The following is a 26,946-nucleotide window of genomic DNA, read 5'->3' on the forward strand; positions in this document are numbered from 1 at the left end:
GATCCTTGGTTAAGCATTCCTTGGACGTCCGGGACTACATTAGTGACAATGACATAGATATTATGTGTCTTACGGAAACCTGGCTACCCGAGGCGCACGGACCAACCATAGAACAGGTCACCCCAGCAGGCTACACATTCTTTGGGAAACACTGTAAAGAGGGCCATGGTGGTGGCGTTGCAGTCATCTGTAAAAAAGAGTTGAAAATGTATGAGACTAAAATTGATTGTGAGGGATGTGATATCCTACATACTAAATTTATTCCCAACCCTAACTTTAGTATACACCCGATAACAGTATACAGGCCACCAGGAGTGTCACAAAACTTTAATGAGGAACTCATTAATATATTTAATGCTATACAAACTGCCAACTCCGCCATCATATTAGTAGGAGATTTAAATTTATGGAAGGGAAATATTGCAGATAAAAAAGCTAAGGAATTGGAAAAATTGCTGAAGAAAAATGACATCTTAGTACATAATAATGACCCAACTCATATTAAGGGCAACATCTTGGATTGGATGGCAAGTGAGAATATCTTGCTATCAGGGACTACTACTACACCTTGTATTTGGTCTGACCATTCCTTTGTTTCCAGCAAGATATTACTTCCCAACTCTAAAAAGATCACGCATGAGCCACTGCGTAAAATTATGCGCAGAAATTACAAGGCTCTTACCGCTGATAACCTACTGGTATGTATGAATTCTCTTATGTCCAAAACAAATAAGAATTAGATCACCCAGATACACTAGTGGAGGAATATAATACGCGTATAACCAGTTTGCTGGATGACGTGGCCCCTTTGAAACCTAAAACAACTAGGAAATCTGTGCACCAACATAATTGGTTTTCACCAGAGTTGACTAAATTGAAAGCTACCAAAAGATGCACAGAACGTATCTGGATTAAAGACCCAAATCCAAAGAATAAGGCCGTTTGGAAATCTCATGAGAAAACATACAAAGAAGCCATCATGGAAGCCAAGCGAACTTATTATAATGACCAAATAGAATCAGCAGATAATGATACTAAGGAACTCTTTCGCCTTTTTAGATCCTGGGAGAAGCCAGAAGTTTTAAACCACAACATCACTCCTACAGAGGAGGACTGCGTTAGAACACAGAGAGCCTTTGCTAACAAACTAAAAAGCGCCCAAGACAAAATTAGGAGAGAGTTGCAAAATCAAACCTCAAGTAAAGCCACCCTCAACTCACAGAATGTCAAAACTAAATGTTCGATTGAACAGATACCTATGTTAAAAGAGGAATTAAAACATCCTAGCATAGGATTCAAATTTCCAGATATCTCAACCATAGAAATTGAAGCTATCATGAGGACTATGAACCAGACTAGCTGTCCGGGAGACCTCTTACCTTCTAAAATTATCTTGGGTCATTTGGGCATTTTTGCTCCTTTCCTATGCAGATTTGTGAATGCCTCTTTCAGACACTGTATGGTCCCACAAGCCATCACAACAGTGGTAGTTACCCCTCTCCTAAAAAAGGTTGGCTTAGATCCTAAAGATGGCAATAATTTTCGACCAATCACAAACACTTTGTTCTTGTTGAAACTGGTTGATAAAGTTGCTACAATCCATCGTCAACTTTATATTGAAAATACTAATAGGTTACACGAAAGACAATCTGGTTTTCACCGCTTTCACGGCACAGAAAGCGCCTTGATGGACCTCCAAACTCATATGTTATCCTTAGTAGAAAGGAGTAGATCAGGACTGTTAATACTTCTAGATCTTAGTGCTGCCTTCGATCTTCTGGACCATAAGATCCTACTAAATAGGTTGTCGGATACGGGTGGCTTGGCCCCCGAGACGATAATTTGGGTTAGGTCCTTCCTGGAGGGCAGAAGATCTAGGGTACACTGGGGAGACGCATCTTCTGAGGTAGAAACTATCTTGTGTGGTGTCCCTCAGGGAGCATGCTTGTCGCCCCTGCTTTTCAATATTTACATTGTTCACCTCTGTAGAGAATTGGAAAAGCTAGGCTTTTTCTTTACTAACTATGCAGATGAATTCCAGCCATCTATGGAGCGGTCAGGAGATCACCTGGAGGATCAGCATAGATTAAACGAAGTCTACAGTGTGATAAAGAACTGGTTGACATCAAACTGGTTATGTTTGAACACAGGCAAAACGGAACTAATGATTTATGGACCCAAAACATCTAGAGAGGCATTAGCCCCTACCTTTGCGAGTTTTATGGTAGAGGACAGCCTTGTCAAAGTGGTCGACAAGGTAAAAGCCCTGGGTGCATACCTAGAGGCCTCCTTGGATGCAGGAGCCCAGGTAGAGGCTATTGAAAAAAAACACCCGATACCATCTGCGAGTACTGAGACAAGTTGCCCCCCATAATTTCTAAAGAAAATCGAGTTAAGTTAGTAAGAGCAGTTATCTTGCCGTGTCTAGACTACTGCAATGCTCTATTAGGGGGTGCCAGCAGAGAAGACATCATCAGACTGCAGAAAATTCAACATACTGCTGTGCGCATTATCCATGGTATGAAAAGGCATGAACCTACCTCTATGGCTAGAAGGGAACTGCACTGGCTACCAATACAGGCTAGAATTACTTTTAAAGTATTGACTATGTGCCATAAATGTATCTATGGGACGGCCCCGACTTACCCAAGAAACAGCGTTACCATATACCAGCTTACAAAAAATCTTCGCTCTACCTCCACCTGCCTTCTACAGGTAGAAAGGACTAAGAGAGCTCGTGGAAATTGACGCTCCTTTCCAGTGACTGCATCTAAGGCATGGAACAACTTACCGTCAGGCCTTAGAGAGGAAAGTAACCTCCTATCGCTTCGAAAACCTTTGAAAAAACGACACTCTTTGTCTAACTCTCGGCTCAACCTCACTGAACATTTTTTCTGCTTGTGTAGGAGCGCTTCGATGCCTGAGGGCTTTGGCGCTTTATAAGTGATTTAACTTAACATAACATAATAACAATAACAGGGAAAAGAATTTAGAATATAGAAATTTAGAATGCCCAATTAAATTGCAGAGAAGAGGACCGCCTTGCCAAAGGCCAGATCCTGTCCATGGATAGAATCTAGGGAGTTGTGCCTTACAAAAGTATGGATCGAAGCCATGTGGCTGCTTCACAGATGTTACGAATAGGAACGCCCCTGTGCAGGGCAGTAGAGGCAGCCATACCCCAGTAGAGTGGGCCCGTAAGCCTACCGGAGGGTTCTTACCCGCCAAGCGGTAACATTCAAAAATTGCCAAGATAATCCATCTAGATAAAGTCTGCTTAGTAACAGCTTGTCCCAAACGCCTTCCAGCGTATCCAATAAAGAGCTGATCGTCCACTCTGACCCGGGACATGCGTGAAATGTAGAAACTTAAAGCTCTCCTAGGGTCTAACCTATGGAGCCTCTCCTATTCCTTACCAGGATGCAGAGGAGGATAGAATGCTGGAAGAATAACCTTCTGGCTTAAATGAAATTCCGATACCACTTTCGGAAGAAAAGAAGGACGGACTCTAAGGACAACCCTGTCCTTATGAAACACTGTGAAGGGTGGCTTAACAGAAAGTGCCTGCAACTTACTCACTCTGCGAGCGGAAGTGACCGCAACTAAAAATACAGTTTTAAGGGTTAACTGTCTCAAAGGACAAAAATGTAAAGGCTCAAATGGAGCACCCATGAGGAATTTGAGAACCAGGTTCAAATCCCAACCGGGCACCTGGAAAGGTGACGGTGGGAACACATTAGTGAGCCCTTTCAGAAACTGAGAAATTAAAGGAATTTTAAAGTAAAAACACTCTTCAGACGAGCGCTTAAAGATAGACAGCGCCGCCAGGTAACCTTTAATGGTACCCACTTGCAGGCCCTTGTGGGCCAAGGAAAGCAAAAAAGACAGAACCACAGGAATATCACATGAAAAAGGATCCACATTCTTTACCCTGCACCAGTCGCAGAACTTTCTCCAGCGGCAACAGTACAGGAACTTAGTTGCAGGCCGCCTGGCCGAAAGCAACACCTCCATCACGTCTTCAGAGAGGTACCAATCCTTATACCTCAACCGTTCAGAAGCCAAGCGTGAAGGTGGAGGGGATTTGACCTCTGGATAGAGAACCTGACCCCCCTCCCGTGAGAGCAGATCGTCTCGGTAGGGAAGACGGCGTGGAGGGCAGATGGACAAGTCAAGAAGGTCCGGGTACCACATCCTCCGAGCCCATGCTGGAGCAATGAGGATCATCCAGGAACCAAACCTCCATAACCTCCGCAGCACTAGCGGAATGACGGGGACTGGATGTTAGGCAGAAACCTGTGCAGTTCCCTCTGGGACCACTGCAAAAGATTTAAGACTACAGGTGTTTGGCAGTAAACCCACTTAGTAGCAGTCTGTACCACACAGATTCACTTGGTAGCTGTGGCTGAGCAGTCAGACTTCCCTCAAGAAGATTTAGGCAGTATACAGAGTATTCACAATAGGTCAAGAGAACACAGTAGAACAAGTAAACACTGATCAGAGCTTGGTGTAAAAGAGAGATAATTATTTATTTAAAACCACATCCGGTGGTTTTAAAAACACCCAGGCACAATAGTAAGCAATTCAAAAACACGGTCACTAAAAGATATACACTCCCTTAAAAAAATATTAGACAATTCTTTAGTAAAGCCCCACTTATTTTCAGACAGCAGTGAGCGCTTAACTAAGATGGCACTCTAATAATACGTTTTAAAAGGGAGAGAAAAGCAGAGTATAAATTGAAACAGATCCCAACACTTTTGCAAGAACACAACAAGAGAGGAAGGCAAAGTAAAACCGTGAGTTTAGAGTTCAGTAGGCCGGATGCACTTTAAGAGGATCAAAAACTAAATGTGTCCAAGGTCACACGGTTGCAGTGCACACAAGTCTTGAAAAGGTTCAAAAAGAGTTGGACCAAAAGAAAGGGACCAGTTAGAAGCTCAAGGCGGCCAGCCCAGTCCAGAAGGTTAAGGGATTATTATTACCTTGTAGCAATCTTTAGAAAGGGAGGCCTGGCGGACACAGTACCTCAAAGTGGTGAGAATACTCCAGCGGGGGCAATTGTTCCTGGCAGCGGATGCAAGTCGGTGCTTCGTCCGGGGGAAGAGAGGATCTCGTCGGGGAGGAAGACAGGAGTCCGTTGCACTGCCAGGGAAGAAACCAGCCGCGGAGTTCTCAGGTAAAAGGAGCGGTCCTTGTATTCGCGGTCCAGTGGTAAGTGGCTATCCGGTTGCCGGGGTGCTTGGCACAGGCAATTCGACCACAAGACGGCCTGGGATGAGAAGAGAAGAAGGTAAACCGGTTGTGCCCACCAGTCAGGGGAAGAAGCCTCTCCAGCCGGGAGATCTTCTCTGTCGTCGGGAAGTGGTGAGTCGGTTCCGCAGGGCTCCACCGGTGGTGTCGTCGTGGTAGGTCGGCTCAGCTTCTCCCTCGTCGGATTCTCAGGTCCTGTGGCGACTTCTGAAGTTCCAGTCCCCAAAGCCCTGCTTTTATGCAGCACACCCCCATTCACTCAGCCTAGCTGTCAATCAAACATGCTAAGTGGTGAGCCGGCCGGCTCACCCCTTGGGCCAATCACACAAGAGTGCGACTTGAGTTACCAAGGTAACTCAGTCCAGGCTGCCTAACCCCCTCCCACACCTCCTGAGGTACCCAGACAGAGTGGCACCACTTTTGGAGGCTTCTGTGGAGAAGCCCGCCAAAAAGTGGAACAAAGGGCTCGATTTGGGTTGGAGTCACAGAAGAGAACACAAACGCCATTTTCGAATCGAGTCCTGGCAAAAAATACCAACCGGCGAATTAATATTAAATAAATAAACCGGCGGTATGTTCGAGGCTATGAGAATTAAATAATTAAAGTTGGTAGCCTCGAACAATGGGAAAAGCCCATAGGGATATATTCGCGGTTGAATATAAAAAGTAGTATCCACTGCCACCAGCCAAAACTCGATCAGGGGGGACGGAGACGTGCCCCCTCGACTAACAGACCCCGGGGCAACCAAATTGCCCTGACCAGTACATCCACAATAGGATGGTTTGTACTGGTTTCTGTTCATAATTTGGGACTAGTAAAGCCAATGGTGACTTTACATGCCATGGGAGACAGTAGTCAGTCCCAGGGTAGGGAGTCTATGGTGTGGGGTGTCACTATGACACCCCTGTGTTACTGCACGGAGGGTGCTGTGTAACACACATAGAAAAAACACGAGAACCTATGGAGTAAAGGACCCCATAGCCCATAAAATACATTAACAGTCAAAGGAACACTATAAATCATGTCCAAGAGTGGGGGAAAAAAAGAGTCTCACTCTTGACAGGAGAAAAAAAAACCTCCAGAAATCCAGCAAAGCTGCTGGGGGACTCACTAGGTTAGGAAATTCAGCCTAAAGAGAGAATTCTCCCTAACACTGGAGGAAACACGTACAGCAGTGGGAAGGACCACTCCACCACAAATGCGTCTCCTAAGGCTCCTCTTCAAGGAAATTTGCGCGAGCAGAACCTTTCGCACTTCCGGTTGACACTGGTGGCGAAGAGATCCACTTGTGGGGTCCCCCAAAGGTCAAAGATCTCCAAGAGAATCTCCTGAGCCAGCTCCCACTCGTGAGAGATCGTGCTCTGCCTGCTCAGAGCGTCCGCCGTCTCATTTTCGTCTCCGGCCAGATGAACTGCCGAGATCGAAATTTCCTGCTGGATGACCCAGAAGGAACAAGTAACTGTTGTTCTCCAGCATGGGTCTGGCATGGATTCACATGCTCATGAATATTCCCCGTCGTCAGGCTGGGAATCCTCGGTAAAGGAAAAATCAGTATCAGTTTCGTTTCTGATCTGTCTTTCTTAGTAGTAACCAATCACTGATCTCTGGGTCATACTGCCCCCAGCCAATGACTGCCCACTCCCTAAGCCCCTCCCCCGGCAGCCATCCTCAGATTTGGTGTCAACAGGAAATAATTGTCCCTCTCCTGTTTAGCCAAATGTGTGTAGCCCTCCTGTTTTAAATGGGGGCATAAACTTGTTCCTTCCTTGTCATGAACTGAATCAACACTAGTTATCAGACAAGGGGACTACTGAGGAACTCTTCACATGACTCTGCACGTGGTGGTGGTCTATATCTTTACCTATATTTCATTCGTAGGCCGCTTTTTTAGACAAGGCTCTATATTCGCTGAAAGGAAGAAAGACCATATGCGAATAGTTCTAATAAAAAAATAATAATTTATGCAGTGAAAGGAACCAAATTGTATAATATAATACAAGGGTGTATTGAACAGTTTACAGTGACAAATATATACAAAGGTGAAACAAAAGTAAAACGAAGTATAAACATGTTGCACTCCAGCTCCTTAGTGCTAAACAATTGGTGTACAGTGAAAGCAAAAAAGCCTGAATCTGGCCTAACTACTTCTTGTAGCCTTTTTTGTGTGACATATAATCAAACAGAACAATTATTGGATCTGTGTGAAATATCACATGAATCTTGAGGCTCAGTTGCCTCGAGGGTTGGTATGCTGAGCAAAGTGTTCTCAATAGTTCTCACAACTTCAGTGCTCAGGGTTGACTTTTTAGGGTCTGAAGTTTTGGACTTTATGGGATCTCTCTATATTTAGCCAACATGCTTTTCAAACACTCATTTAACACACTAGGGGCTGGAAAAGAGGGTACATGGTCTGTCCTCAGTCTTCATCTGTGTGCTGTTGAGTGGGTGCACGTTTCGGTGCTTAAAAGTACTTTCCCAGTACTAGGCACCTTCTTCAGGGCGTCCAATTGGTAGACCCTGTGTGAGGGAACAGAGAAATGTGGGGTTACCTCAGGTTTAAATAGCTGATAGTGCAGCTTAGGTAAATAAATTAAGACGTTTCTCTGTACCGGCTAGGCTTGGGGCGTTGTCGGTATCATGATCCCAAGACTCTTGGGGAATCCAGGGAGGGTCGGGCACTCGCATGGGACCTATGGCAGGTGGTTTCTGTGGGCAGGCAGCACGAAACTTCCAGGTGTAGTCCTCGGGGCCTGAAAGGGTGTGGGTGAGGCGACAAGAAATGGAGAAAGGAAAGAAAAAGGGTCAACTCTAGACAGTAACCCTAAGGTGAAAGGGGTGTTGGTAGAGTGCCGGGCTGTGATAACAGATTACCTTGGTCCTGGTGTCTTGGTATCAATCTGTATATCCGTGGTGCCCAAAATGCCGACTTCCTGGGGCTATATTGGTTTCAGAGCCGTTGCTCGGGGGCGGCCATTCCACTGGTGCGCTTTCTTCTATGCATACAGAAGTTATCTGTTTTCGAAGAGAAAGCGTGTTACTGATGTGTATCTCTGGGTGAAATTGAGAGAGAGAGTTGTCGTGTCTTCTCGTATGGGTCCCGTGTCTAATGTGCACGGGAACAGTGACTTGATCAATGTTGCTGTATCTTACCAGAAGGGGGGAGAGAGAGGCACCTAGGTCTCTGCTCTTTGTTGCTGTGTCCACGTCTTCTGTCTGCGGCTGTCGGAGCGCCGTTCTGCGTGCGAGAGTTCTGTGTACTCAGACGCCTACGGGTAGTTATGGCGACCATTGGGAACGGGATGGAATTTCATTGGTGCCGTGTCATGGGCCAGGGGCTCGTAACGTAGCGTGCTTCCTGAATGGCTGCTGCGTGCTACACGGAGAGTGGAGGGCGCCTGGGTGTGTCGCTGGAGTGGGCGTGTCGCTGGAGTGGGCGTGTCACAGTGTGCAGTTCTCCCACCGGTGAGGACGTTGGAGGCTGCCCCAGAGAATGTTGCATCGGTATAGAATTAACTGTTGCGGGCTGTGTGTCTGCAGAAATGGATCGGGTAGACACGTCACCTAAAATGACGGATAGCAAGGAATTGCGAGGTCCGCTGGGTCTCGTGTGCACCTCTCGTGACATTTTTAAAAAAGAGCGGGGTGTTGGGTCTGCCCCTGTGTGGATGGATCACCCGGCACCCCTGGTGGCCAGTAGTGTTCATGGCAAAAGATTTTTTGCAAGATCCACTGGGGTTTGTGTGTGCCGTTGGGGATATGGAAGGTGTGGGGTGTAGAGTCTGCCCCTGTGGGGGTGGGGATGAGTTACCCGGCCCCCCTGGTGGCCAGGAGTGTTCATGGCAGTCCTGAACTGTGTGGATTTCGAGGTGGACAGACTGTGGGGCATTGATTGTTTGTGTCTGTCTCTCTGGTAAGTGGCGGATATTCATATAATTCTTCGAGCATGTGCGATCAGAATATGCTCGGTTGAAAAGACTCATTCAGACCGTGGTGATAAGCGTCCAGCCGATGAATCCACCTAGACTCTCGATGTAGAAGGCTTTTCAAGGGGTTAGGGCCTCCCTTCACTTTCTCCAGTACCCACCAGAAAAGATCATTGGGGGTATGTTTGGCTGCGATAAAGTGTGTCACCAATGGGGCGGTTGTATTCTTGCACCTTATCCTTGAGCGGTGTTCTGAGATGCGTAGGTTGACTGCTCTCATGGTCTGGCCCACATACTTCATGCCACACGGGCACTGAATACAATATACCACGCATTCGCTTTTACAGTTCGTTTGGTCTCGGAGATGCCATTCCCGTTGACCTATTTGGAACAATTTCAATTTTCCCGTAAACCTGCATGAGGTGCAGTTGCCACAGGGGTAATGACCTTGTAGTGGTCGTAGGACTCTGAGATTGATGCCTTAGGTCCGGTTGGAACAGAGAGTGGACCAGGGACTCCTTCAGGTTCTTACCTCGTTTGTAAGCAAAACAAGGGGTTGGGTCTTCTGGTAGATTTAATTTGGCTATGTGCCAATGTTTCCTTATGCTTTTCTTCATTTGGGATGTGTGTCGTCCATGTGTAATCACACATGTCAGTCAGTCTACATCTCCTGCAGCTTGTCGTGTTGTCTTGTTCCAATAGTGTGTCTCTGTTGGTGTGAAGGGCTCTTTTGGCTGCTTTTTTGAGTGTATATGCTGGGTATCCTCTGGTCTTGAGCCTGTTGGAAAGGTCTTGGGAGTGTTTTTTGAAGTGTTTTTTGAAGTTTTCTTTGGAAGTACAGTTTCTCCTGATGCGTAGAAACTGACCGTATGGTAAATTGGCTCTTGTGTGACTCGGATGATTACTGGTGTGGTGCAGTAGGCTGTTGCGGTCGGTAGGTTTCCGGTATAAGTCGCACTCTAGTTTCCCGTCTTTGTGTTGGATCATCAAATCAAGGAAAGCGATTTTATTGGTACTGTGCTCCATCGTGAATTGAATGTCCTGGTCAGAGGTGTTCAGCCATTGCCAGAATTGTGTGAGGTTGGTCAGATCCCCAGATGAAGATGACATCAACAATATATCTGAACCAGGAACTTATGTACATCCTCCACTGGTTGGTCTGTGACAGTATATGTTTCTCTTCAAATGAAGCCATATATAGGATGGCCATGCTCGGTGCAAACGCTGCCCCCATAGCTGTTCCTTTTTTCTGCAGATATATTTGTCCATCGAAGGTGAAATAGTTCTTGGTGAGGGCTATGGTCATTAATTCGAGTATGAAGTTGGTTGGGACTCTTTGTTGTAATGTGTTCCTGGTCAACCATTCTCGCGTGCATTCAATGGCTGCTTCTTGAGGGATATTTGAATATAGGGCTTTTATATCCATTGTGACTAGGATATCAGTTTCTGGATTAAACTCTTTGCCTTCAAATATCGTAATTGTGTGTTTTGTGTCCCGTAGGTAGGTATCTGTTAGCATGCTCAGGGGTTGTAAGAAAGTGTCTACGAACTTGCATAGAGGTTCCAAAATTGAGCCGCATCCTGACACTATCGGTGATCCCGGGGGGTTGATGGGGTCTTTGTGAATTTTGGGTAGGGTGTATAAGCATGGTGTATGTCCCCCCTTCCTGATCAGGAATGCTGCTTCTTTCTCGGATTTGGTAGCACGTAAAGTGGCAGTATGACCAAGTGAAGAGCCGCAGAGGGGAAGGAGGGAGGGTTCGCATGTGAATCCATGCCAGACCCATGCTGGAGAACAACAGTTACAGGTAAGTAACTTGTTCCTTCTCCAGCATGGGGTCTGACATGGATTCACATGCTCATGAATATAAGAATACATAGCAGTATACACATGCACAACCACGGGAGGTGGCAACAGGCTCAACATTAAGCAATACAACAACTCAACATTAAGCATCTCTTACCTCCTCACCAGGCTCACCTTAAGCGAACAGGTTGCGCAGCACTGCTTGGCCGACCCTGGACTCCTCCCTGGAGTCCCGATCGACGCAGTAGAATCTTGTGAAGGTGGGCGTTGACCTCCACGTAGCAGCCCTGGAGATGTCCACCAGTGGCACACCAGACAGGAACGCTGTGGTAGCAGCGATCGCTCTGGTCGAATGGGCTCTCGGACGGCCGGGCAGCGGTCGGTTTGCCAACCGGTGACAGTGCATGATGCAGCCGGAGAGCCATTTGGAAATGGAAGCCTTCGAGAGAGCCTTCCCTTGATTCACAGGTCCAAAGTTCACAAACAGCTGTGATGTCTTCCGAAAACTCTTTGTGCGGTCCACGTAGAACTTCAGCGCTCTAGCCACATCCAGCGAGTGCAAAGTCCTCTCGGCTGGAGACAAAGGCGACGGGAAGAGAACTGGCAACACCAAGGGCTCGTTGAGGTGGAAGTCCGACGGCACCTTGGGTATAAAGGAGGGGTGCGTCCTCAGCACCACCCCCGTGTCGTGAAAAGTCAAGTATGGAGGCTTGCAAGATAGGGCCTGGATCTCTCCCACTCGTCGAGTGGAGGTGATGGCCACGAGAAATGCTGTCTTCCATGACAGGAACTTCAACGGAGCCGAATGCATAGGCTCGAATGGGGCCCCCATGAGCCTGCTCAGCACCACGTTGAGCTCCCACGCCGGGGCAGGGACCTTCACCGGCGGGAATGATCAGAATAGTCCCTTCATAAATTCCTTCACCAGGCGATGAGACCACATGGACGCCCGTCCTGTAGTTCTGGTGTATCGGGAGATGGCCGCCAGATATATCTTCATGGAGGCATGAGCCAGTCCAGCTTTGGCCAGCGACAGTAGGTATGGCAGTAGTTGAGGGGCTGTAATCCGCAGAGGGTTAATCTTCTCTGCACGGCACCAGACAGAGAACCTCTTCCACTTATGTCTATAGCATTTGAGAGTTGAGGGCGGCCTAGCTTTTGCAAGAACCTCTCCGCAGTCAGCCGGGATATCGTATCCTCCAAACTCTAGTGCTGCAGGAGCCAAGCCTGCAAGTTCAGCGACTCGGGGTCGTGATGAAGAATGGCGCCTCCTTCTCTGGAGAGAAGATCGGCGTCCGTCGCCAGCTTGATAGGTGGGGACGCTGACAAGTCCAGAAGGTCCGGGAACCAGATCTGTCTCGGCCACGCCGGTGCGACGAGGATCATCCAGCACCTGGACCTCTTGAGCTGGTTGATGAGAGGGAGCAGCAACGGCAACGGAGGGAACGCGTACAGGAACAGGCCGTCCCAAGGGAACGAGAAAGCATCACCCATGCTCCTCGGCTGTGCGAACCTGCTGGCGAACCTCTGGCACTTGGAGTTCGTCGCCGTGGCGAACAGGTCGATCTGGTGTTTGCCCCATCGTTGAAAGAGCCAATCCACCTGGTCCTGGTGTAGTTCCCACTCGTGGCACGAGCAGAGCTCCCTGAGTGAGTCGGCAATGGTGTTTTTTATTCCTGTCAGGTGGAAGGGAACAGGAAACATCCCCTGGGCGATGGCCCAGTGCCACAGATCCTGGGCCTCCTTGGATAGGGCTGGGGATCTGGTGCCTCCCTGCTTTCGGATGTAGAATATCAAGGTGGTGTTGTCGGTGAAGATCCTCACCACTTTGTCCTTGAGGGATGGAAGGAACGATTTGAGCACCCAGAACAGGGCTCGTAGCTCCAGGATGTTGATGTGGAGAGACCTCTCCTCCGGGAGCCAGAGGCCTCTTACGCGGTGTGGGCCCCCCATCCCTCCAGGGAGGCGTCCGTCGTTACCGTCTCCTGATACGCCGGGGTCTGAAAGTCCATGCCTGCCGTGAGGTGCGCACGGGCACCCCACCATAGAATCGCCCGACGGAACTCCTCGTCGAGCGGGATCCTGTCTTCGAAGCTGCCTGCCAGCGGGTCGTCGAGGAACTCTTGTAGCGGACGCATCCGAAGTCTGCAAAGGGGCACAAGGTAGATGCATGAGGACATCATCCCGAGGAGGGACTTGATGGAACTCACTCTGGCCACATCTGTGGCTAACAGGCGCTGCACCTTGCCCAAAATGGCTTTCGTCCTTTCTTCCGACGGAGATGCCAATTGCTTCACTGTCTCGAGCTTCACTACCAGAAACAGTGCCACCTGCGAGGGGACCAGATGGGATTTGGGGTAGTTGATGGCGAATCCCAGCTCCGTGAGCAGGCGGACGGTCCTCACTGTGTGTTCCACGGCGAGTTGTCTTGACCTTGCACGGATTAGCCAGTCGTCCAGGTAGGGGTAGATGTGGATCCCTTGCAGGCGCAACCGCGCCGCCACCGGTGCGAGGCACTTGGTGAACACCCTGGATGCCGACTTTAATCCGAACGGCAGGGCTCTGAATTGGTAGTGACCCCCCTGGACTACGAATCTGAGGAACTTTCTGTGTCCTTTTAGAATGGGGATGTGGAAGTAAGCATCCTCCAGGTCCAGTGACGATAGGAAGTCGCCCTCCTCCAGCTGTCCCAGCACGTGCTGGATGGTGACCATCCTGAATTTCTGTGAGTTGATGTACTTGTTCAACTGACGCAGGTCCAGGATGGGGCGCCAACCGCTTGTCTTCTTTCTGACGAGGAAGTATCTTGCGTATACTCCGGAGCCATCGGAGCCTCTTGGGGACGAGCTCGATGGCACCTTTCTGGAGCATCGCCCTTACCTCCAACAGCAGTTGAGGGACGTGATTCTCATTCCTGGCCACGGGAGGAATGCAAGGACACTTCTTTTGAAATTCTAGCGAGTGTCCGCGGGCCAGGGTGTCCAGAACCCAACGGTTGGTGGAGATGGACTCCGACGCGCTGACGAACTTCGTCAGCCGGCCTCCCACCGGGTGCTTCGGTGGGGGCCCGACGCTATGGCCGGTTCAGTCCTGCTTGGAAGAGGCCTTGCTGCCTTGGCCTACCTTGCCGACTGTGGCGAGACCCTCCTTGCTTGCCGCGGCCTCTGTAGGCCTCCTGGGACGAGGAGTGGGCCGCCTGGTGGTAAGTAGAAGAGCCACCGCTGGATCCCTTGAAGGCTCCTTGTCTGCCTCCGGAGCTCCGAAAGGGCCGCCATTGCTGAAGGACTCCTAGGGCTCGGGCTGTTTCCGTGTCTGTCTTGATGGCCTGGAGGGACTCATCCACCGTCTTTCCAAACAGGTTGTTGCCGTCGAACGGCATGTCCAACACTCTGGTCCGGACGTCCTGGCGAAAGTCCGTCGCCTTGAGCCATCCTCGGAGGCAAACCCTGTTGCCCAGTTGGCGAAATCCACCATCGGCAATGTCCGTTGCCACCGTTATGGTGTGATCCGACGCCACCTCGCCTTCCTGCAGAATCTGTAGGGCCTCCGCCGTCTTGTCGTCTGGTAGGAAGTCTAGCAGAGGAGCTATCTTGAACCAAAGGTCCCTGTCGTAACAGGCCACAATCGTTAAGGCATTGGCCCCTTAATCGTCGTCGCTGCCGACGAGATGACTCGTCCCATGGAGTCCAACTTCTTGCCCTCGCTGTCCGGCGGGGAAGTGGAAGTTGAAGCCGCCGCACCCGCTGCTTTCTTCTTGGCCGCTGCCGAGACAACAGAGTCCAGCGTGGGCTGGGCACTGAGGTACAAGGGGGCGGCATCGGGGACCCGGTACATCTTCTCGTACCTGTCCCTTTTGGCGGGTGTCGTGGAAGGGTTCTTCAGGATAGCCAGCCCCTCGTCCCAGATGTCGTCGAGCAACGGCACCGCGAGGACCGTCTTTCTCTTGGCCTCTCGTCGCTGGCAAAGAAAACCTTCCTTTTTCTGTTCCTCAGGGCAGAGCTGGAAGAGCTCGGATGCCCTGGCTATCATGGCGTGAAAAGAGCCAATTTTGTCGGACGGAGAGGCCCGAGGGGGGGTGATGATGGGATGTCCGTTGTATCATCGCCGCCGCCGTCGTCCGTCCCCGTCGCTGTATCCGTCGCTGTATCCTCCCAAGGGTCCGGCGAGGGGGATGAGGGGTCCACAGGCCTCGCAGGCACAAAGGGCGGTGTGGGGGGGGGGAACTCTCCTCCGCTTGTTCGGAGGGCTTCCCTACGGTCCTGGTTCTGGATCCTCCGTCGGGGTCCGTGGTAACCTCGTCTTTATCTCAGTACATAAGGATTGGATCTCCAACAAAACGGCCGCCGAGCTATCCTGGGGCTCGGGTAATGGCTGTGACGGACGGGATGGCTGCTCCACTGGGCCCTCGTCGTCACCATCGTCTCTATCTTCGATCACATCAGCGGGAACCTTCCCTTGGGATCAAACCTTCTCGAACCTCTCGTTGAGGCCTTTCACGTTTCCACTGGATCCTCCTCGGAGGCTGAATCCGAGTCCGTAATGGCCACCACCCCCCCACTTTTTCTACCGGGGCCTTCACGGGGGTCTTAACGATGGTCTGGAAAGAGGATTCCCTCCGAGATGGCAGGGAAACTCTGGGCCCTGAGGCCGCCTCTGCCGGCTTCACCAGGGCCACTGCGACAACCTCGATAGAGGCCTTTGCCGGTTGGATCAAGGCCCTCACCACCTTAGGTGCGTCCTGGGCCTTCGTTTTGGGAGGAGGGTCATCGCCTCGCTCCCCCTCAGCTCCCTTCGAGATCAACCGGGGCATCTCCAGAAGCTTACCCGGACTCTCGGATTTCCTCTTCCCCGAACCAGAGTGCTGGCTCGTGGTTGATCGTGCCGGGGAAGTCGCGCCCTGCCTGGCAGCCGAGGAGTCCGACCTTTTGGCGCTCCCGGTGCCCGCGGACTCTTGGTGCTTGGCCTTCTGTTGGGCCCCCGTCGCCGGGGCGCCCTCACAGGACTTAGAAGACCGCTCAAACCTTTTCTTTTGCCTTCTCACCTGCTGTGCCCTTCTCCAGCCAGGCGGCGAGGCGGGAACGACGATCTTGCTTGGTCCGTTCCGACAGATTCTTGCAGAACGCACAGTCCTTCTCCACGTGCGTCTTGTCCTCATGAAGGCAGTAGAGACATCTCGAATGCTCGTCCTCTTTGAAAACATTTTGCAATCTGCATCCTGGGCAGCTCCTGAACAGCTTGGATCCGGGCGTCGAGCGTCCCTTGTCCTGGGCCATGTGCGTTGAGGTAGGCCACAGATCTTCTGGAATCCTCCAAGAAGCGCAACTCGACGAAAACTTCACCCTTGAGGGGCGTAGAAGAATTCCGTAACGGGTCCCCGTTATAGGAAGTAGAAACGGTGGAGCTTGAGGCTCGATAAAACCGAAAAAATGAGAAAATTCTCCCAAAAAAGCGTGAAAACGCAGTAAAAGCTCGAGAGCTAAAGCACGAGGACTACCAACACTTGAACGGGTGGTAAAAATCTGAGGATGGCTGCCGGGGCAGAGGCTTAGGGAGAGAGCAGTCATTGGCTGGGGGCAGTGTGACCCAGAGATCAGTGATTGGTTACTACTAAGAAAGACAGATCAGAAACGAAACTGATACTGATTTTTTCTTTACCGAGGCTTCCCAGCCTGATGACGGGGAATATTCATGAGCATGTGAATCCATGCCAGACCCCATGCTGGAGAACCAGAGCTGCATCTCACTGCCGGGAGACGCTCCGGAGCAGTCCAAGCCGCTTCCACCCTTCTTTGCAATGCCATGTGGAATAGCAGTACCGGGTCAGTTGGTTGACCTTGGTCAAGGATATCCGTCAGGTTATCCTGCAGAAAATCCACTGGTTGTTAGGCAGAAACCTGTGCAGTTCCATTAGGGACCACTGCAAAAGGCTTAAGACTACAGGTGTTGGCAGTAAACCCAATTGGTAGCAGTCTGTACCACCCAGATTTACCTGGTAGCTGTGGCTGAGCAGCCAGACTTCTCTCAAGAAGAGTTAGACAGTATATAGAGTATACAAGATAGGTACCAAAATACAGTAGCACAAGCAAACACTGACCAGAGCTTTGGTATCAAGTATATATTTATTTATTTAAAGACACACTTAGAAACACTCTAGCACTATTATTATAAGCAAGTTCAAAAACACAGTCACTATTAATATATATACATCCCTTATTCCTTATTAGACAAGTCTTAGTTAACACCACTTATTTCCAGACAGAGGTGAGCGCTTAACTAAAGATGGCACCCCAATAAGTTTAAGAAAAAGGGAGGGAAAAGGCAGAAATTAGGAACAGCACACAACACAATACTTTAGAAGCACTCAGCAAGGCAGGAAAGTCAAAGTCTACTTGTGAGCAAAGAGTTCAGAGGCCAGGCTCCCTCTTGGAGAGAGTAGAACACCAATGCGCCCAAGATCACACAGTTTAAAAGGCTTGGAAAGTCTTGCAGAGAGTTTAAAAAGGAATCAGTTCAGCTCAGAAAAGTTCAGTTAGCCAGCCTAGGGCCAACCCAAGTGGTAAGTTGAGGATTTACGAGACACCCCACACAGACCGTTGCGAGGGAGGCCAGGCGGACACAGTACCTTGAAAGTGGAGAGAATCCTCCAGCGGGGGCAGTTGTTCCTGGCAGTGGATGCAAGTCGCGGCGTTGTTCAGAGGAAGAGAAGATCTCAACGTGGAGGAAAGCTGGAGGTCGGTGCACTGCCAGGTAAGAAACCAGCCGCGGAGTTCTCTGGTAAAAAAAGTACTACCCTTTTATTAGCGGTAGTGGAAAAACGTGGTATCCCGATTGCCGGGGTGCTTGGCACAGGCAAGGCGGTCACGAGATGATCAAAAAGGCGGGCAAACTTGTTATCCCCACCAGTCAAAGGAAGAAGACTCTTCGGGATGAAGATCTCCTCTGTCGTTGGACGAAGTGGTGAGTCGGTTCAGCAGGGCTCCACCGGTGGTGTCGTCATTGCAGGTCAGCTCAGCTTCTCCCTCTTCAGATTCTTTGGTCCTGTGGCGACGTCTGAAGTCCCAGTTCCCAAAACCCTGCTTTTATGCAGAAAACCCCCATTCATCAGTCCTAGCTGTCACTCAAACATGCCGGGCGGCTCACCACTGGGCCAATCACACAAGAGTGCGACTTGAGTTGCCGAGGCAACTCAGTCCAAGGTGCCTAAAACCCCTCCCATACCCCCTGTGGTACCCAGACAGAGTGGCACCACTTTTGGAGGCTTCTGTGGAGAACATTTAAACATAGGAATGTACTCTTACTAATAGTTCTACTTTTAAGAGAGTGAACACAGACATGTAGGGTGAACAGATATCTGATTCTATAAATCTGTCAACTAATTTTAACACAGTAAGGTTTCCTTAATACAGAAATCCCAGGACTAAATCTGCCGCAGTTCAAAACTTTTCACTCATGATGTATACTTGCTATATATTTCAACAGCAAGCATATAAATGGAAATGACAATTCTTAAGCGGTAAATAGAAACTATGAAAAAAAAAAGAAAAAACAATCAACTCTAGATTCATAAAAGGTGTAAATCATATATTTTTAACAAACGGTATAACAAAGAATCAATGTGATTACAATCTCAACCAAGGGCATAAAGAGAAAATAAATATATCCACATGGTACATACAGTGAAAAATTCAAAGGTATTGTGAAACAAATATATGACAAGAACAGAAACAGTCAATAAGAAAACAATGTCATTTAGTTAATTCACTAAAAAAACATACGTAACATATAATGGGATGCAAAAGAGGGGAAGAAACAGATGCCTGATAGTAGTTCAATAGATATTTAGCATCATGGCTCCCAGGGGTGGGGACTTTTTCTTAGTGGTCCCTTGTGTAATTGTTTCTGTGCAAAGCAGTTAATGCTGCAGGGTCTTTGGATATAAGATATCTTTTATTCTTGCCATTCTGTGGAGAAGCCCGCAAAAAATTGGAACAAAGGGCTCGACTTGGGTTGGAGTCACAGAAGCCAACACAAACGCCATTTTGGAACCGAGTTCTGGCAAAAAATACCAACCGGTGAATATTAAATAAATAACCCGGCGGTATGTTTGAGGCTATGTTAAAAAGTATTAGCCTCGAACAATGGGAAAATCCCATAGGAATATATTTGCGGTTGAATATAAAAAGTAGTATCCACTGCCACCAGCCAAAACTCGCTCAGGGGGGACTGGACAGTGCCCCCTTGAACAACAGACCCAGGGGCAATCGAATTGCCCCTACCAGTACGCCCACAATACGATGGTTTGTACTGGTTCTGTTCACAATTTAGGACTAGTAAAGCCAATGGTGACTTTACATGCCCTGGGAGACAGTAGTCAGTCCCAGGGCACGGAGTATGTTTGCGGGTCACTATGACACCCCTGTGTTACGGCACGGAGGGTGCTGTGCAACACACATACCAAAAACACATGAAGCCCTATGGAGTAAAAGACCCCATAGCCCATAAAACACATTTCAAAGTCAAAGGATATCTCAAATCATGTCGAAGAGTGGAGAAAAAAAATAAACCCCAAAAATCCAGCAAAGCTGCTGGGGGACTCACTAGGTTTGGGAAATTAGCCTTTACAGAGAATTCTCCCCAACGCTGGTGGCACAGACCACCCCAAGTATTCCGTTACCCTCGACATAAGGTGCCGGTACAAGGACTCGGCGTGGGTGCCAGGCTCAGGCCTACCGAAGTCCACCTCCGGAGAGGTGTCCAAACCACTGGCGTCGTACAACGACTGATGCAAGTCTTCAAGCTGGCTATGACCAGACAAAATCTCGTCAGGTACCTGAGCAGGAACTAAACCTTCTTCCTCAGACCCTTCCTCCACCTCAGAAATGTAATCCAGAGGCTGGAAAGTGGGCACAGAAAAAGGGACAAAGACATTTTTAGACTTCGCCAGAGCCTTTCTAGGGGGTTCCACCTTACCACGGGGTACCTCCGACAAAGCCGCCTTGAAAGGCGTCGAGGGAATCTGCGTCGACGTCGAGCGTGGCGCCGACGGCTTCGACACAGGCCTCAAGGGTGGAGCCCCGAGCGTGTCCTGCGACAGCCTGGGTGCCGATGGCATCGATGGCTTCCTTGGAGGCAGAGCCTCGAGAGAGTCCCTCGACTACCTTGGCGCCGAAGGCGTCGATGTCTTCATCTTCGGAGACCTCACAGGCTCTGACGGTCTTGAGGGCGTCGAGGACCGGGACCTGGAGCGGGCATGACTAGAACGAGCCACCTTGTCCGAGTGGGACCTCTCCCGCGGATCATGCCGACCACCCGAGCCCGAAGGCGTGCCAGCGATGTCTCTAGTACGGTCACGGCCGGCTCCTCTTGGAGGCGCGGACGGACCGGAGCCCTGCGACTCAAAAATCACCAACATCTCCTTACGGAAGGAGGCCCATTCCTCAGGAGTCGAATCCTTGGTGGGACAAGCAACCCGCCGAAGGGCGGCGTCCTCAGACGAGGACCGGGAAGGCGACCCATGACGGCGCTTCCGTGAGTGCCTCGAAGAGGCAGAGGAATGGCGGGACCTACTCCGGGACTGAGACCTCTCGGACCGACGACGATGCGGAGAGTCGCCCCTCGAATAGTCAGTCGAAAGCCCAGAGGACCTTGGCTTACGGGGCTTGGTCACCTTACCAACAGAAAGCTTCTTCTTACGCTCCCGCAAGGCCTTCGACGTAAGCGACTGGCAGTCTACACAATCATCCGTGTCGTGGCCCTCACTGAGGCACCAGAGGCAGGCATTGTGCGAGTCCGTCAACGACATCTTGGACCCGCAGTCCCGACACTTCTTAAAACACGGCCGTGGGGTGGAAGAAGACAAAGACATCATGGAAATCTTCACAAACAAACAGGTTCGAAGAACCGAAAGAACAGAACTCAGAAGAACTAAGGCGCGCCGAGATCTCTGAAGCAAACACGTTTGCGGAAAAAATGGAACTGAGGCTACAGGCATTGTGCGTCCTACTTATAACATCCGGTGACGTCGGCTCGACGGAGGCCCTCGAGGACAGCATATCGACATCATCGATGCAGGACGCAGACGCTGAAAAATCTTTCCGAAGAAGCACAGCTGTGGTAATTACCATTTTAATTGTCATAGATATGGAATACATCGGAGGACCCAATCCCCTGGAACAGCTAAACTCTGCAGATTGCCACAGTAGAAGCCAAAGTCTATGCAAGAAAAACCAGTCAAAAGGGGGCACCATAGGACCTAAAAACAAACAAGGAATAAAAGGAAAGACCCAAAGAAGTGGAAAAGAACCACGGGCGCGCTACTAGAAACTAAAAAGTGAGCGAGCCACACAAAAGGGCTGAATACAATATATATTTCTGACCAGGAGTGAAAGAAAGCATAAAAGAAGCTGGAACAACCACAAAGGTTGTATATAATGGATGCTATCCTCAAAACAAGACCCAAGGGGTGGCTACTAGAAACAAAAGGGTAAGCAAGGCTTCCCCAAAGCCTGAATCCAAAACCTATATCCCAGGAGGGGTGACCAAAAGTCTGTGAGGACCAGAAACAAACACAAGTATGGTATATAACAGACATTTTCTTCAAGAGGAACTTTAGGAGGGGGTTACTAGAAACCGAAGAGTAAGTGAGCAGCGCTGACGGGTTGAACCCATAGCATAGGCCTTAGGAAGTTTGACTGACAGCCTGAAAGACTCATCAACAACCACAAGAGTTGTAACAGAAAAGCAGATGCCCCAAGAAAGAAACTTTAAACCAAGAGTTCAAAGCTCAGTCCAGTTTATACCCCGCAACCAAACACTGTGGGTGGAGACCTGTACGAAGATGACTCACTTGATCCCAGCAGGACCACCGACACGTATAACCTGCCTGATATCTAACCACTGTGACCGATGGATCAATAAAAAGGGAAGAAATGCGAGAACAAGGGAAGAAATGTGGAAACCTTTGCAAAAGCAACTTTATCCAGTAAGAGCTGAACTATCAGATTTAAGTAAGTCTTTGCGGAGGAACCCAGTTCATTCTTTGTGCCCTTGCTGAGACTTTGAGATGTTTGAACTAAACAAGAAAGCTTGGGCGAGCATTGCTTTCTTTAGGATGAACCAACAAGGTTCACACTTTTTTATTTTGAACTATATTTCAACCTAAGGACCGAGTGTTCATAAGAAAGACTTTCTCAAGATACGCTTTTGGGAGGAGGGGGTCACACACCAACAAGCAGAAGCCAGAAAATAAGCGAGAGAACCACTTCTCTAGGTCCAGTTGGTCTTTCTATTATTTAGTGGTTGGGTCAGTTAGATAAGGATAGGTTTGAACCAATGGCTATTTGCATTTGTATGAACCTCAACCATAGAAATAGGGTCAGGTAAGTGTTTTTCTTGAAGGTGAATAAAAACTACGCATTGAGCCTGCATGGTCCAGTTATCCGCCTCCGATTTCGGATTTATCGCAGTTCCCTCAGACTGTGACCTAAAATCTGCATATTATGAAAAAAAACTAATTCTAAGAGCAATGATCCAAATGTTGAAGCAACACAAACAATGTTTAAAACAAAGGTTAGTTAAAATAGGCATCAAAAAGGGGTTGAAAACCCCAATAGCCAAGACAAAACGCTTAGACACAGATTATCAAACTCCAAAATGAACATTGACACTACAGCATCAGAGTCGTTTGGACTGGATCATCATGTTGCCTGCTTAGTTGTACATGATGTGGAGGTGTCCAACATGTACACAGGGTTTCAGCGAGCTCCCTGCTCATTTGGTTTGTAGGCCCAGAGTGCAGAGATCAGGTTTTGCTGACAAGTGCAGTGGCAGCTAGGATTTAGTTCCTGACATTACATGCAGGTTACTGTTTCAATATATTTGCTCCTTTACACACGTTTTTCTTGGTTTGGCTTTGAAGGCTGGGAAGCTTCCCAAGTAGTTAGGTCTCCCGTAGACATACTTCCTGTTAGGTGGCTACATGGCTGGATTTAAGGGAGGCTGGCAGGAGTTTTGCTGAATATGTTCTAGTCACTTCACCTGCATGGTTCCAGTGCTATAGTTTCTTAGTTAGACCTGTGGCCAGGCCAAAAGAATTTAAATAACTTTTCTGCATGGGGCTTTTTGTACAATTATAGATCTTGCCCGTAGTGTAATTGACAACTCAAAGACAACACATCAGGCACAGATATGTTCAGGAAAGGCCTTCAATCCCTATGCACCAAGAGTGACTGTGGGGCAGGACACGATCCCGACACTCAAAGACGGACTACGTGAGACAACGAACCACGCTCACTGATTATATAAACCAACTATGCCAACAGCCAGCATGGGTAGTGCCCAACTAAGACATTGTGCTAATAGCTCCACTAGAAGGAGGTCCAGCAGCTGTAAGGGTGCAGAAGGAGAAGACTGACACACAGATGGCATGTTTGGGGGTAAAGACCTATTCATCAAAAGAAATGCAAGAGACAACCTAACTTTCCCTAATTCTAGGAGAGGTTTCCCCACCTCATCTAAATACTAATGGGTCTGTCAGAATGTCTGTATCTTAACGAGGCCAGCATTGGGCACCAAATCCTCTCTCTGTCCCTTACACTTCAAACTAAGTCTTTTAACAACTCAAAGTTTGATTCCTAGGAGAATGACTCCCTTCTTCTGTAATGTTCCAAAAAGTCACACATTAAACAAGGCTTTTCCTTCTTCCAGCCAAAAACCAGGTGGAATGACTTCCTTTTTCTGGCTGAAAGTCCCAAAATGTTAGTTCACTAAACTAGCCAGTGGGAAAGCCTCCCTTCCCCTGGCTGAAAGGCCATTGTATAGTTTTTAAGAAGTGGGGTCTTGGGATATCAATTTAGAGTGCCCTGCGCCCAACATTAATGGTGTGTCGCAAACCAGTGAAAGTATGAAGATTTGTCTCAAATAAGGGCTACTAGGATATATTAAACCAAACATCAACCTCATTTAAGTGCTGCTGAACCCTTTTTACCATAGTGGCGCAACCCAAGTGTGAAAGTCTTTTGGAAATTGCCTTTGTATAGTTGTGTGGATCTGCAGAGAGAAATCTCCCTACATTTCGTAAACGTCTAAAGACATTAATTGAGATTTCTCTAACCTTGATAAGATCACTTAGCCTGAATAGATTTCCTCTGTACATTTCTTTCCTTTCAGTTTTTGTTTTGCTACCTCTCATTTAGTAATTAACTATCTTTCCTACTGCATCAAGAACTTGATCAGTACATGCTTTTGTTATTACACCAATCACTGCTTTCGCTTTACTGCCACATTTCTATCTGTACTGCCATCTCTCTCTCTCCTTGCTTTTGTTTTGCATCAGGTACCTTTGACCAATCATGCATCCAATGTCACCTAGAGGTTTTATAAACCACCCGTGTACAATTTTTCAAGCCACAAAGTGAATGTCAGATAAGATAGATTTGTCAGGCACCAGTTAGTTTGGAGTGCCCAAATTAGCTCATGGTAGATGTTGCTGTCAAGCTAACCAGGCTCTTCCGTAATTTTGAACCCTGCGTTTGTGCGTTCGCCATATGTAAGATATTAGTGAGAGGAACGTCCGTAAAATGAAAAAGGTTAGCTGAATTAATGGACACAAATGTAAAAACAGATATGATAAAAAAAGCTCTGAAACAGTTTTTAGTGCAATGCTCTGTGCAGCTATGTGCAGTTGCTGTTGCACAAGGCAGTGTACTGTATATTGTATGTTTGAACCATCATTTGCTGTGTAAGGAGATAGAAGTTTCATAAATCAAACAATGTAATGTTAAAGGAAAGTCATAGCCTGAGTCCGTAGTATGGAATTCTGTCAGGCAGGGTAATCGTCAACTTCAGGTGGACAAGATGGCCTTTGCATGTCAAAGATATCTACTGTTTTTAATAAAGCGATAAATATCACTTTGGGGAGGTCAGGGCCACTAACGGTCCTCAAGCCCAAGCCAGGTAGGGCCAAGCACAGCATTCCAGCTCTGTGCACCTATGAAAGCCGTATTTATTAGCACTATTAGCACTCTGAGCCACCATCTGAGGTGCAAATACCTTTTTTGGGTTTGTTTTTAAGGGAACCAGCCTCTGCAATTCATTCTTCCCTTAAAAAGAAATGACACAAACGGGCCTGGAAGTGAGTCAGGAGGTGTGCATGTCATTGGACAGGGGGTTAGGTGTGGCACTCCAGAGGAGACTCGACCTAGTGAACCGCTTCCGAGGACAGGGTGAAGGCTGGGGAGAGACGCAGTAGCCCAGCATGAGATGTGGGTGCCTACTTGCAGATTGCGCATACGTTCCTGGCCTCCGGATTGGCCTGCTGCTTCCTGCAGGTGCTAACATATAATACAATCAGATTCGTAGGGCAATGTGAGCTCTGGAGACTCACTACTGTGTATGGTATTGCAGTAGATCTATAGATGTACAGACTGAATAGAACTATTGATCAATGCTTTGCATACACATCTAGTTAGTTTTGTGTATTTATTATGAAAGAGGAAAGAAAGTAAGAGTCTAAGCAGAGTGAATGACATGGCAGGCAGAGAACTGGGCAAACTAACTGGAACATTGTAGTTTGCGGCCATCTCGTTTTCAGGGGCGATGAGATAAAATGTCAAGGAGTTTGGGAACAGCTCGTGGGTTGAGCATCAGTTGTACTCATCTATCCGACCAGGAGGTCACAGAATTAGGGTTGCCATGAAAAACATTTGGCTGTATGATCATGTACACATATTCAAAAGTGGTTCACTCGTCAATATGATGCACCTTACCCAAAGAAATCAAATAAAGTTGACACTATTAAATTCAGATACACTAAACTTGACTGAAAAACATGGGAGGCAATGCAGTGTTTTACAGTACCAATTACTGTAATTATGCATTATGTAACAACTCAAATCTTTAGGAATGGATTTACAGTACTGGCTTTTAAAACACATACTGGTTTTTGCCAAACAGGACATCGTTAGCTTAATAAAAGGTTTGACACTCATTACTTCTTGTTTGCACAAGAAAAAACATTTCCTGCCTAGCACTCCTACACAGGCCTTTTGCCATTTAGAAGTGAAGGAGAGGACTGCTGCCCTCTTCCTCCATTATCCCTTTTGAATTTGAAGTAAACAGAGGAAAAGAGGGTGGAGAGAACCCCGAGGGCAAGACAAGAATGCCTGTAGGCGGCGATTATACTAAATATTGACATATTTACTGGTGGTTATCACAGCTGGGTGAACAGACAATTTGTTGTTAGGGCCTGGTTAAGAAGATCATGTATTCTGCGATCACAGTGCTAAACTCCAAATTGTATTTATATATCACAGAATGTTCTCCCGCTGGGACTGGATTTTAATGTATTTTGCTTGACGATTAATTTTTGTTTTTTTATAATTGTTTTAGATGAACTGCATGATGTGATGGTGCTTTTATGGTTTTGATAGCCGAATAAAGCTTTGTTTGAACAGAATTTGAAGCAAAAAGTTAAGATTAAAGTCAAGGTCTTATTGGAAACAAAAGAAAATAAAGGATTAGGTTTAACAGAGACCAGGGTTGGGATTGTAGCAACAAACAGATTGCTCAAACTTTCCCATGAGCGTGGTTCTCAGTCATCCTCCCTTCCCCGAACAACTCTGCCTTCTCGATGGGAAAAGCAGTGACTCAGTCTTTGGGGCTTAAAATGTCCTGCACTTTTTTCTTAGAATCATATAGCGTCTATTGTTTGATGAGTCAGGATGAAGGTTCTCCTGGAACAGTGGTATGCTAGCACCCCTGGAACCTTGGGCCTTTTAATATGGGGGCCATGCATCATGATCTTCAGCAAATATTGAACCCCAAACTGTATTGGCCCTTTCTTGTGTTACTTCACCACCATATGAACTTCCATGAGCCTTGGGTCTTGTCCTGGTCTCTCATGTTGCCATTTTCTCAAGCCTATCCTCCTCCTTCTCCTTTTAGCCATTAACCCACCGTAATTT

At 48.1% G+C, this 26,946-nt stretch overlaps 1 protein-coding gene across 2 annotated transcripts in view; it reads right to left on the minus strand.

Annotated features, from left to right (window-relative positions):
• Positions 1–26,946, minus strand: part of TDRD7 (tudor domain containing 7) — a 2,843,905-nt gene that overhangs the window by 625,586 nt on the left and 2,191,373 nt on the right. The gene's annotated exons all lie outside the window — the stretch shown is intronic.

The sequence above is a fragment of the Ambystoma mexicanum genome, chromosome 6q, assembly GCF_040938575.1.
Source record: "Ambystoma mexicanum isolate Mex_15411 chromosome 6q, UKY_AmexF1_1, whole genome shotgun sequence".
Lineage (NCBI taxonomy): Eukaryota > Metazoa > Chordata > Amphibia > Caudata > Ambystomatidae > Ambystoma > Ambystoma mexicanum.